Source organism: Myotis nattereri (assembly GCF_964212035.1).
Source record: "Myotis nattereri genome assembly, chromosome: 1".
Taxonomy (NCBI): domain Eukaryota; kingdom Metazoa; phylum Chordata; class Mammalia; order Chiroptera; family Vespertilionidae; genus Myotis; species Myotis nattereri.
Genome location: NC_138075.1, coordinates 129,933,353 through 129,946,798, shown reverse-complemented (window position 1 = coordinate 129,946,798; position 13,446 = coordinate 129,933,353).

Genomic DNA, 13,446 nt, shown 5'->3' with positions numbered 1-13,446 from the left:
AACTACATCCAAATACCTTGGATGTAATTTTTAAGCATTTAAAAAGATACCCACTGTATGATTCCAACTATACAACATTCAGGAAAAGGCAGAACTGTGGAGACAGTAAAAAGGATCAGTGATTTCCAGGGACTAGGGAGAAGGGAGGGATGAATAAGAGAGCACAGAGGATTTTTAGGGCAGTTAAGTGATTCTCTATGGTACTGTTAACGGGGGATACGTGTCATTATACATTTGTCAAAACCCATAGAATGTACACCAAGTGTGAACCTTAATATAAACTATGGACTTTGGTTTATAATGATGCATCAATGCACATCTACCCATTGTAATAAATGTACCTTTCAGGTGCAGGATGTCAAAAATGAGCAAGGCTGTGTGTAGGGGATGTAGGGTTTAAGGGAACTTTCTGTGCTTGCTGCTCAGTTTTACTGTGCACCTAATACTGCTTTAAAAAGTAAGATTATGAATTTCTGTGAAAAATGTGTTATTCGCATACATGACCACATTAGTACTATTTTCAAGACACAGTCACCTTGGAAATTAAGAAAAACCCAAGTACCAGAAAATTGGCATTATTCCCACAATTGAGTGAAACATACGGAAAACATAAATAAAGCCAATAATTTTAACTGTGTACAGGGCAGGGATATAACTGATATGATTGAATATCTTGCTTTATTATTATAAACTAGAGGCCCAGCGCGCGATTGTAATCACGGGAGGAGGCGCCCTGCTGGCCAGGACCTGCACCTGACCAGCATAGCAGCAGCCACCGCATTGTGTGGCTGGGGTGGGGGCCTGCTCTATGCTCTGAGCCAAGCAGCAGCCACTAGGAAAATGCCCCCCCCCCACCCTGCCGGCCGCCAGCATTGTGCCCGCTGGGGTGGGGCAGGTGCTCCTGTGTGTTGTGTCTCAGCTGTGGCCAGCCCTCTCCTCAGGTTCTCCATGTGTTGTGTCTCCACTCTGGCCCGCCCTCAGCCCCAGCCTCCCCCTGGCCACCGGGGTGGGGCGGTAAGCAGTCCCCTCCCGCCCATCTGCTTGCTCAGCTCCACATGAGCTGTCATGATGCAGCCTCCTCCTCAGTGGTGGTGATGGTCGGCTATCATATTCCCTGTTTATATATGTAGATGGGGATTTAGCATGACATAAATTAAAATTAAATCATCCATATAATTAAAGGATATTTTCTAATTTTAAGTAAAAAATCATTATTATGATTTTACAGAAAAATTGTCTTGAAAAGTTGATTGTACAAAAAGGAAACCTTAAAATTGCCTAAAATTACACTAGTAATTTATGGCCAAAAACCTGTTAAATAGCCACCAAGCATCACAGAAGTAACCAGCATTGCAAGCAACTATGGATGCTGTGACAAACCAGTACCATATTACATTATCATATTGCTTGTTTTAAAAATAAATTTTTAAGTCAACACCAAAAATTCAGTCAGGGCTATACCTGCTGTGCAGAAACATTTCCTACAGCAGGCTCAAGACTGCTATCCTTAGAAAGTCCTGCTTAACTGGCTGCCCTTCAGTTGGTGTCTGAACCTGAATCTGGGAGGGTTTCCACCTTTCCCTAACTGAGAAGAGTGGCTCCCTGCATCTAAACACTTTGTACAACCAATGGGGATCATGCTGAACACTTCCTTTCCTTCTGTGAATCTAGTAGTTTGGTACATGCTATCAGAAGATGTCCAGGTGACTATAGTGCCATAAAAACCTTGGCACTGAGTCTAACAAAACTGGTAGATGACATACTTCATGTGTGTTGTCAGAATTAGACACTGGAGTAACTCAGCACATCCTGGTAACTCCACAGGGAGAGGACTCTTGGAAGCGTGTGCCTGGTGTCCTCCACACTTTCTCACACACACCTTTTCTCTTTCTGATTTTGTTTTGGCCTTTCCCAAAAATAAACCTTTTTTTTTTTTTTTTAAGAGTAAAACTATATGCTGACTCCTATAAATTTTTCTTGGGAATTAGCAAACCTAGGTGTAGGTTTAGGAACCTCTAACAAAATTGCATTATGTGAAATTGGTATTATTTGGTGTGTTATACATGATGATAGGCAGAAATTGATTTCAGAGTACCTGTGTTTGATGTTGTTTCGGTCCATGCTTGTTTTTGAGTGTGCTGAAGATTTATAACTATTGGAATAAAGACATGAAAGGGATAAAGAAAGCAATGATGTCAGAAAATAATGTGAAACTAGCAACATTACTATTTACTCAGAATAAGAAATAGAGAATCCTAATGATTGACAACATGTTCTATACTATCAAAGTTCCTATAAAGGAAAGGAAGACATCACACTGACAATTTTATACAACTAAACAGGGTTTAATTCCTTTCTACAATAGTCATGAATCAATCGATATTGGGAGAACTGTAGAAAAACAAAAATGATCATATATACCAAAATAGGGTTCTCGTTATTTCAAAGTTCTTTTTATTTGTTCCTAATGTTTCACAAATTTCTTATTAAACTAAAATCATGGCTCACCTATCAAAAGCAGTTCTTCACAGGACAAGTCAAAAAGTCAAAGGTATTGTATACAAACTTTAGAGATATCCATGGATATTCTACTAAACTCAACATGTGTGGACAAATACTGGTCTTACCTCTGGAACAGTGGCTCTTTCCTGTTCATCTGATAAAGTCCTATTCTTCATGTCTGATCTAAATGCCAGTGCACTACCTGGAAACCTGTCAGTCACCTTAGATTTCTTTCTCCTCTCCACTTTTTACATGCAATCACCAGGAAATCATATGAACTCGGCCTCCTACTGTCTCCACTTATTTTGCTACTGTCAACTGCCCTAGTCAAACATGAGCTCTTTACAGATAGCTCTCACAGGGGGATAATACCACTAATTGTTACTGTTCTTTCTTAAATTAATAAAATTAATAAGATATTTTAAGCAAAACAAATGAAAAAGGCATAGAATTAGAAAAAAGTTAACATTGTAAATGGAAATAATTGAGCTTCCTGACTCGTTTCACATACGAGTAAATGGGTAAAAACTTCATAATGGACTGATGGTAGTCCAAGGAGGAGAAATCTTCATTTGTCTCCCAGTCTCTTTATGTGCTTTCCTTCCATCTATGCTCTACATGAGGGGTCAGTCAGCAAAGGAGGGCTCACAGGCCAAATAGAAGCTGCCATCTGGTTTTGTAAATAAAGTCTCACTGGAACACAGCCATTCCTATTCACTTGCAGATTCTCTAGGACTGCCCTCACACTGCAGTGGCAGACTTGAGTAGATATGCAGACCACATGGACTAAAATCAGGCCCTTTCCAGAAAAAGCTTGCTGATCCCTGCTTCATACCACAACCACCGGGCCCTAATCAAATATAATCTTCTTACTCTTCTCCCAAGAACTACAATGAATCCCTGCAGCAAATATTGGTGGCTCCCTACCTAGGTCTTCATTTTTGCTGGAGAACCACAACTGAATTTGGCCATTCACTGTCCTGATACACAAAGAAGGTGGTATCTCTCCAGCTCCAAAGAGAGAAATGATTATACTAAGCTCATCACAGTAACAAGTTGACCACTGTCTGGTTTAGGAATGAGCAGGGGATGTAACCCAAGCCTATAAAATGTTAGAGGAAGTGAGCTGCAGGCCACTCAGTTTTCTTCCTATTTGAAAAGAAACACATAGGCCCAGCCTGTGTGGTTCTGAGGATTGAGCGTTTTCCCATGCACCATGAGGTCACTGGTTATATTCTAGGTCAGGGCACAGTTAGGCTTGATCCCCCATTAGGGGGCGTGTAGGAGGCAGCCGGTGGATGTGATGGCGCTCTGTCTCCATGTTTCTATGGCCCTCTCTCTAAAGACAATAAAAACTTATTTTAAAAAAGGTTAAAGGGAACACACAGATCAACATCAATAATCAGGGAAATGCAAATGAAAACCATAAGAAGTACCAGCTCATTATCTAAGAATGGCTGTCATCAAAATATAAATAAATAACAAGTGTTGGTGAGAATATGGAAAAAAGCAAAAGCCTCATGCACTGTACAGGTGTTTAAAATTGGTATAGTCACTGTGGAAAGCAGCATAGACATGCTTCAAAAAAATGGAAATAGAACTGCCATTCCACTTCTGGGTATTTATCCACCAGAAACATGAACACTAATTTGAAAAGATATCTGCAGCTGTATGTTTGCTACAGAATTATTTACAATAGCCAAGATATAGAAGCAATGTAGGTGTCCTTCCTTAGATAAATGAATAATGAATATGTGGGTAGTATATACATATACACATGCATATATATATATATATATATTTTATTTATATATAATAAAATATTACTCAGACATAATAAATAATGAATTCCTGCTACTTATGGCAACATGGGTGGACTGAGAGGGTGTTATGCTAAGTGATATAAGACAGAGAAAGACAAAGACGATAGGTTCTCACTTACATGTGCAATCTAAAAGAATATAATAGAAACAGACCCATAGCTTCAGAAAACAAACTGATCCCTTACTTGCCAGAGGATAGTAAGTTGAGGAGAGGGATGAAATAAAGAATGTGTATAACAAGTGCAAACTTCCAATTATACAACGTATAAGCCACGGAAATCTAGTGTACAGCACAGGGAATGTGTCAAATCTATCCTATCTAATAAAAGAGAAACATGGTAATTAGCGTATGACCGCTACCCTTCCCATTGGCTAATCAGGGCGATATGCAAATTAACTGTCAGCCATGATGGAGACCGGCAGCCAGGCAGCTGGAAGTGAACATTAGGCTTGCTTGCTTCAGTGACGGAGGACTGCAACGTTCCCCGCCTGCCGCTGACGGCCTCTGAGCTGAAACTCTAAGCAACTATGTTACAAATATAGAAGCTAAACAAAACCCCAGAAACCTGCTTTAGTCGCCAGGCTTCAGCCAGCAGGATCGCAACATTGTTTCAAATACAGAAGGTAAACAAAGGCCAGAAACCTGCTTTCAGCAGCGGAGGCCTAAGAGCTGGAGCCTCAGGGCTAAAGCTGGCCCTGCTCTATGCCTGATAGGGGGGAGCTCCCCAACCCCCTGATTGCCCTGCGGTTTTGTGTGTGACATGCTGCTGTGCCCCAACCCCCTGATCGGCCCTGCTCTGTGTGTGACAATGTGCGGTGCCCCAACCCCCTGATCAGCCCTGCTCTGTGTGTGACAGGGTGTGGTGCCCCAACCCCCCACCCCCCATGGGCCCTGCTCTGTGTGTGACGGGGTAGAGCCAAAACCTCCCCATCGACCCTGCCCTGAGTGTGACAAGGTGCGGCACCCCAACCCCCTGATCCGCCCTGCTCTGTGTGTGACGGGGGGAGCTCCCCAACCCCCTGATCGACCCTGCTCTGTGCTTGACAGGGTACGGAGCCCCAAACTCCCTGATGGGCCCTGCTCTGTGAGTGACAGGGGGAAATGCCCCAACCCCGATTGGCCCTGCTCTGCGTGTGACAGGGGGTGGCGCCGCAACCTGCCCATCAACCCTGCCTTGAGTGTGACACGGGGCAGTGCCCCAACCCCCCAATCAGCCCTACCCTGAGCGTGACTGAGGGTGGCATCGCAACCTCCTGATCCGCCCTGCTCTGTGCATGACAGGGGCAGCGCCCCAACTCCCCAATCAACCCTGCCTTGAGCCGGACCAGGGTCTGCACCTAGGGATTGGGCCTGCCCTCTGCCACCCGGGAGCAGGCCTAAGCCAGCAGGTCGTTATCTCCCGAGGGGCCCCAGACTGCGAGAGGGCACAGGCTGGGCTGAGGGACCCCGAGTGCACAAATTTTTGTGCACCGGGCCTCTAGTATATATATAAGCCTAAGAGACCATTATGACTGAATGATTGGACAACCATTCTGTAGCTATAATGTGCATTGACCACTGGGGGGCAAATGCTCTACGGAGGAGCTGCCCCCTGGTGGTCAGTGTGCTTCCACAGTCAACCTCCCCCAGGCAGCCAACCTCCCAGCCCCAATTGGCCCAATCAGGACTGGGTGAGAGAGGCCCTGATCAGCCCTGATCACCGGCAAGGCTGAGGGATGAATTCGTGCACCGGGCCTTGCTGGGGTCCAACCCCAGCGGGTCCAGGGGTCCCCAAAGGTGTGGACGGAGTCGGCGAAGAAGGAATGACACGGAGACAGCGTTCAGTTGATCAGCAGCCTAGCCAGGATCTCCAGCCAAGTTCTGGTCTGGATCTCCAGCGAAGTTCTGCTTAGGATCTCCAGCCAGGTTCTGTGTCCATGGTCTCTTGCTAGGTTCTCCAGCCAGGTTCTCCAGATTCTCCAGCCGGGTTCTGTGTCCATGGTCTCTTGCTAGGTTCTCCAGCCAGGTTCTCCAGGTTCTCCAGCCAGGTTCTGTAGCCATGTTCCCTCGCTAGGTTCTCCAGCCAGGTTCTGTCCAGGTTCTCCAGCCAGGTTCAGTCACCAGGTTCTAGTCAGGTTCTCTTGCCAATTTCTGTAGTCAGGTTCAGTCCAGGATCTTTTGCCATGTTCTCTCACTAGGTTCTGTCTCTAGGTTCTGAGGCCAGTTTCTGTCCAGGATCTTTTGCCATGTTCTCTCTAGCGAAGTTCTTCTGTCTCTAGAGAACGTTCTGTGTAGGTTCTGTGCCAATTTCTGTCTCTCTCCGTTCTGTCTTCTTACATCTGTATTTATACCAGTTGATTCCAATCCTATCAATCTCTATTTCAAAGGTTAGGGCGTTTCTTATCTCCATTCCAGGGAGTAAAGATTATGTAGCTTAAGCATGATTGTTCGTAAAGTGATTAATTACCCACCTGGCACTTAGTTAAGAGGTTTTATTCCCTCCCTAACTTCAGGGGAAAATCCCTACCTGGGGAAACAACCTTTCTCAGAGACCTTGGTTAAAACACATAGTGCCTAGAAGGTGAGCAAACATATTAAGAACAGTGTGCCATATATGCCAGGTCCCTTGAAACAGCAAGCATGGACTGGCTCCCGGCAGGGCCTGCACAATAACAGATGAATACTAGACATATCATTGTGAAAACATCATGAAGTACCTAAATCTCAAATCACTATGGATACACACCTGAAAGCAATATAATGTGTGCCAACTCTACTGTAACAAGAAGTTTAAGGAAAAAGAATGCCTCAGGAAAAGCAGGCCTTTCAGCTTCACATATTGCCATATGAGAATAGGATGCTTTGGCACCATTGCTAAATACGGACCAGGTAAGCAGACATAAACACTGACAACCTCACAGCTGAAAAAAAGGACAACTAGGATCCTGATGACATTACTGAACCACAAAAACAATCCTGGTTCCTAATGTTTCAGCCTCTGTTAATTAGACCACCTATTATCTGAAACTAAAAGCATTCTATCTGATAAATTTCCCAAGTCCTAGAGCAGTGATGGTGAACCTATGACACACGTGTTAGAGGTGACTCACGAACTCATTTTTTGGTTGATTTTTCTTTGTTAAATGGCATTTAAATATATAAAATAAATATCAAAAAATATAAATCTTTGTTTTACCATGGTTGCCAAGATCAAAAAATTTCTATATGTGACACGGCACCAGAGTAAAGTTAGGGTTTTTCAAAATACTGACACACCGAGCTCAAAAGGTTTGCCATCACTGTCCTAGAGGATAAGACCAGGTCCTTTCTGTAGCACTAAAGACTTTCATCAGCCTGCCTTAGCTAGGCACTCACCTCATTCCCAACATTCCCATTGCACACATCTTGCACATTGAAATGGTTCTGCTCATAAACCCCGCCAAGTTCACTAGTGCATCTCAGCCCTTGCACTGCTGTTCCTGCAGCCAAACCTGTAATCTCAATAGTGGTTCCACCTGCCAAACATCATCCTTCTGCCACTTTACCTGGAAAACTTCTTTGTGGTCTGCATGCTTACTTAAACTCTCATCCACATTTTTACTTCTATTTTTTAAAAATATTTTTAAAACATTGATTAGAGAGAGACAGAGACAGAAACAGGGATAGAGAAACACTAGTTTATAGTTCCACTTATTTATGCATTCATTGAGTGATTCTGGATTATGCCCTGACCAGGCATCAAGACAACAACCTTGGCATATCAGGGACAAGGCTCTAAGCAACGGAGATACCTGGACAAGTCCTCACCCACATTTTTCTAACTGCAATTCTCATCATGGACTTAAAGTGGCTGGCACACACTACACACAATACACAAGAATAAACAATGATAATTATAAGCTCCTAGTGCACTCTGGCACATAATAAGAATTGAATAAACCATAGTAAATAATAGAAATGACAAATGATAATAATAAACTCTTAGAGGGTAAGAACTGTGTTTTTAAAATATTTCAATTCTGTATCATCAAAATAATACTTAGTACCTAAAAGACACCTGAGATGTAAATAGTGTGATCCTTAAGCAGAAAAATGAATTAACTGAATTTAGATATTTTCTTTGAAAATTCTGTTTAAAAAGTACAGAAATAATCCAGGACATTTTTCTCATATTATGAGCACCTTCAAGGTCAAAACACTACTTTATCTTTGCATTTTCCATAATTTGCAAAACAAACCAACAGAATTCCTTTGATAAAGGACTACTAAGTCCAAGTTGTCCTCGTACAGTTCAGATTACACAATGAACTATGTGCCACATCTGGGTAGCACACTGACATTTTTGTTATTGTGAAACACTTTTGTACTTTTATGATAATTTGCTGAGTCCCGAGTGGGACTATCTGAATATTTATGATTATCTTTTGACCAATGGCAACAGAGCACCTTGTTCTAAAGAAATTAGTGTCCTGACATTTATTTAACAAACAAAGATAACATGTTCTAATAAATCAACATATCTCATTCTGTTTTGACTTCTGAAGAGTAAAGTTAATAACAGTGAGACCTAGTTGGTATAATATGTAAAATACCCTATGATGCTCAACAGATATTGCCTTTCTGACTTCTGTACTATGAGTACATATCTTTCAAAAACAACTTCATTGAAATCCGTGCCCACTGGCTAAGTAAGTAACTCTATCATTTGCCATTTGTTTGTGCTTCTAAGAAGTAATGATGAGTCCCTACTTTTAGTTACTTTTTTAGTAAGACAAATCACTGTGTATAATAAGAATTCATGTACTAAATGTAATCCATTCAGTACAAAATCTAAACAAAAGATCCATTTTTAGAACAAGTCCAATTTGTTATAATGTGAATATAGTAGAAACATACAACATTCTAACTTAACATCTTTTTTCTTTTTTACATAAAGATATCATATGGGCTTTTAGGGGTCAGAATAAATAAATGAACTTGTTTTCAAACAAAATACCCCAAGATTTTAAATTACCCACAATTAACATTTTTGATCATACTGAATATTATTCTATCAAGAATGAGATAAAGAAAAACTACATGCAAGTTGCACATTGTTTTGTTTTTTTTCACTGCTCCTTCATTATCAAAATTTCCTCATTCTACTGCATCTATGTTAGGAGCACCAAGAGTAATTCACTATCAGAATTCTTACCACGATGAGTACTTTCAGATGTGTGAGATCTCCTTCTTTCTTGATATTCAGAAGTTAGTTGTTGCTTGCTGTGCACAAAAAAATAAAAATGGTGATAAGTAATATTAGTGCCTTAATACAAATCCTATATAATAAAAGGCTAATATGCAAATAAACCAAACAGTAGAAGACTGTTCACTATGATGCACACTGACCACCAGGGGGCAAAAGCTCAATGCAGGAGCTGCCCCCTGGTGGTCACTCAGCCAGAAGCCAGGCTCATGGCTGGCGAGTGCAGCAGTGGGAGCTTCTCTTGCCTCTGCAGCAGCACTAAGGATCCCCCTCAAGGTATGTCCAACTGCCGGCTTAGGCCTGCTCCCTGAGGGGACATCCCCCAAGCAGTCCCAGACTGTGAGAGGGTGCAGGCCAAGCTGAGAGACACCCTCTCCTCCAGTGCACAAATGTCATGCACCTGGCCTCTAGTCCTATCTAATAAAAGAGAAACATGGTAATTAGCTATACCTCCGCTACCCTTCCCATTGGCTAATCAGGGCGATATGCAAATTAACTGCCAACTAAGATGGCAGTTAACTGCTAACAAATATGGCGGCTAATTTGCATACTGAAGGCAGGGTAGGACAGCGCAAGCCGCCATCCAGGCTCCTGTATGCCATGGGGGGAGGGGGGGTGGGGCTAAGGCAAGTGGTGCCAATTCCTTCTCCAGCCTACCAGAGACAGGGGGCCCACTCCCGTGTGCGATCTGGGCGGCGGGTGGGGGCTGGGGCCAAGGCAAGTGGTGCCGATTGCTTCACCAGCCTATGAGAGACAAGGGCCCACTCCTGTGTGTGACCCGGGGGTGGGTGGGGGCTGGGCCAAGGCAAGCAGTAGCTATCGCTTCGCCCGCCTACCAGAGACTCGGGGCCCATTCCTGTGTGCGACCCGGGGGTGGGCGGGGGATCGGCAGCATTGCTTGCCTTAGCATGAGCCCCGCCCGCCCGCCAGGAGCCATCCAGCCCAGGGCCAAGAAGGCAGGAGGCAACCCTGGAGCGCTGGAGCCACCCGGCTCTCCCAGCTGTCCGCACTTCATGAATCCCAATTTTCCACTGAGCAAAGGCTGCAGGACCCAGAGCAGGAGACAAGGGAGTGGGCCAAGCTCGGCTCTGGCTCGGGCTTGATAGAGGGCACCGATGATGCTCGTGGAGGAGATCTACCCAGGGGGCAGCGACTCCCCCTGCTGCCTGGGAGATCTCCTCTGTCCCAGTGCCCTCTGTCCAGCCCGAGCCACACTCAGCCTGCTCCCCTGTCTCCTGCTCTGGGCCCTGCAGCCGCTGCCTCTGGGGAAACTTGCGATTCATGAAGCGAGGGCGGTGAGGAGGAGGAGGCACCTAGGAAGTCCCCAGCCGCTGGCACTGGGAGCTGGGAACTTTGTGACTGGCGCTCCCGGTGGGGCCATGGCACAGGGGAGCTGGGACTCTGGCCACCACCGCCGCCACCCCCCAGCTGGCTACTGCTGCTGCTTTGGCTACTGGAAGCTCCGCTGCTGCTTGGGGTCCAGGCGCAGGAGGCTGGCCACGGGCCTGGGCCAGGTCAGCAGCCCCCGCCGCCGCCTCAGCAGCAACAGAGCAGGCAGCAATACAATGGTGAGCAGGGCCTGAGCCCCGCCAGCCCACCCAGACACTGGGCCCTCTGAGAGAGAGGGAGAGGGAGAGAGAGAGAGAGAGAGAGAGAGAGAGAGAGAGAGAGAGGCGGAATTTGGCACCCCGCATCCCTCCCTGATCAACCACTGTGATTCAGGCCGCAGCTCCAGGTCCCTCATCCCCACCCCAGGCCCTAGAGCACAGTGCTGGGCAGAGGCACCCAGTGCTTCCGGAATGCAGAGAAGTGAGGGGCCAGAATGAGGTGGGGGTGGGGATTGTGTTTACACCACCAAGTTCCCCACTTCTTCCCTGGCCCACATCCCTCCTCCTTCCCCTCAGAGGCCCAACTCCTGCCTACATGCTTGCTGGGCAGGCCCAACTGCACCAGAAAGTGAGCTATGGCAATCAGGATGGCCACTTCCTGGGATGGGATGGCCAGACCACGGGGATTCACGAGGGCGATGAGGCCCATGGGGCATGCACAGCCCTCCGGCAGTGGGGGTGGCTGGCCAAGCCAAGTCTGGCTACAGTGGGGCCAGTGGGAGCCCGAGGCTACCCCAACCCCCACAGGTCCTGGGCAGACGGTGGCTCAGTGGAGAGTGGTATCTCCATGCATGGTGCCCAGGGGCGGCTGTGAGCTGCTGCAACCCCACCCCATGCTTCAGGGATGGGGAGAAGGCTCGCAGCCACCAGCACCCTATGCTGCACCGCCTGGCCTGTGCCTCAGCCTGCCAGGTTGGCAGGGTCCAGAGAAGGTGAGCTGTTCCCTTTCCCCAGTGGTAGGACAGGGAGGAGAGCGCTGGGTGGAGGGAGGGGACCTTAGCTGGGATCCTCCTGGTGTGGGCCCTGGCAGGGGCCGGTGCAGAAGTACCAGGGCACAGTTGCTTCGGGGTCTCGGTGAAGTTTGCAAATGACCCAAGGAGGAAACCCGAGAGGGGAAAGGCCGGGAGGCATGAATTGCCAGCACTGTAGCCACTTGAAAACAGCTCCACTTGGAATGTGAGGTGGTTGTATGTTCAGCTGAGAAGTGAGGGGGCTGAACTCCACCATCGCTGGGCTCCTGTCAGTCCGAGGCCCAAGCGTCCACCACGACAAGGGGAGAACAAAGCGAGGGGCCCGGAGGAAGGGAGGACAATTGAAGAAAACCATGTCTAGACTTTCCCAGCCCTCTCCTTCCTTCTGCTGCCTACAAGAGCCCCAGGCCCGGCCACAGTTCTGTGTCCACCTTTTAGTCCCCTGTTCTCCAACCGCAGAGGAAAGAAATAAGGAAGGAGTCTGTGCTGCCTTCAGAAAGTATCTATATACCTGATTGGCCAGTTGCCTTCGACAGAGGGAGGCCAGACTGTGGCTTAGGCCCACTCCTCACAGGGACATCAGTAGGACATCCTGTGAGGGCTCCCAGACTGTTAGAGGGGGCAGGCTGGGCTGAGGGATGCCCCCCAAGTGCACAAATTTTTGTGCACCGGGCCACTAGTCTATATATAAAAGCCTAAGTGACCATCCGACCTTTCGACTGTCTAACCGGTAGCTATGATGCATACTGACCACCAGAGGCAGACGCTCAGTGCAGGAGCTGCTGAGCTGCGGTGACTTGGCAGCTTTGGTTCTCAGGTGATGCACCCAGAACAAGGAAGGACGGAGCCCGATTCCTGGGTGCATCACCCGAGAACTGCCCTCTCATAATCCAGGACCCTTCGGGAGATATTGGAGAGCTGGTTTTGACCTGATCCCCCAATGGCCAGGCGGAGGGAACCCACCTGCCAGAAGGACCCCACCCTTAGTGTGGCCCCCCAGGGAGGGTCTGCAGGACGTTGGCTCCAGGGTGTGTCTGTCCCGTTTCGCTCAGTCCCACCTAACCACCTTCTAATTAATTTCCTTTCAATGTGCACAAATCTGTGCACTGGGTCACTATTATAAATATATTTTCCAAATGTAGTAAATTCTTAGAATATTTTAGATAATATTGGATCTAATATTAAAACTTCAATTATATGATACATTTCAAATACATAAGGTCTATAACGCTTTTTAGGAAGCATGTAATTTTTTAAAAAAAGTAAACTGAAATAGTCATGATTTTAGGACAGTATAGTTTAATGAATTAATTAGAGTTAGCTTATCATAAGGGCAAGTGTCTTGAACTCATACATCCTAGTTCTATAATCAACAGCTATTTGTTCTCAAGTCACTTTTCTTTGACTCAAGGTCCTCCTTTCAAAATAACAATCTTACTGCCTTATTTTAGAAGGTCGTTAGGAGGACTAAATGAGCTAAGACAGCAAAAAAAGAATGCTCAGAGAAACAGTAAAGTCAAGCAAAAATCAGTTCATG